The sequence below is a fragment of the Penaeus monodon genome, chromosome 19 (assembly GCF_015228065.2).
Source record: "Penaeus monodon isolate SGIC_2016 chromosome 19, NSTDA_Pmon_1, whole genome shotgun sequence".
Classification (NCBI taxonomy): domain Eukaryota; kingdom Metazoa; phylum Arthropoda; class Malacostraca; order Decapoda; family Penaeidae; genus Penaeus; species Penaeus monodon.
In genome coordinates this window covers 42,740,522-42,740,794 of record NC_051404.1, presented here as the reverse complement: position 1 = coordinate 42,740,794, position 273 = coordinate 42,740,522, and positions in this window count along the sequence as shown.

The window sequence follows — 273 nt, the reverse complement described above, 5'->3', positions numbered from 1 at the left end:
TCAGCTGGCATACATTCCAGAGCGTCCACAGTAACGAGGTTGGTTCAGCATCGTCGTCCATTGACATATTCCAGAAACTAAGGAGAGGCAGCGCATAATAAGCCTTCTGTGGGAGGCATTAGGGGTTATATATCCCTGTCGTCGAGTCTTTGGCACAATGTTGAAACAAATGGAGATACTTTTCCTTTCATTATTATTATTGTTATTGTTTTGCTAATGTGTTTTTTTTTTCTTTTAGCCTTCTCTTTAGTGGTTTTGTGTATCGTTTTCTTT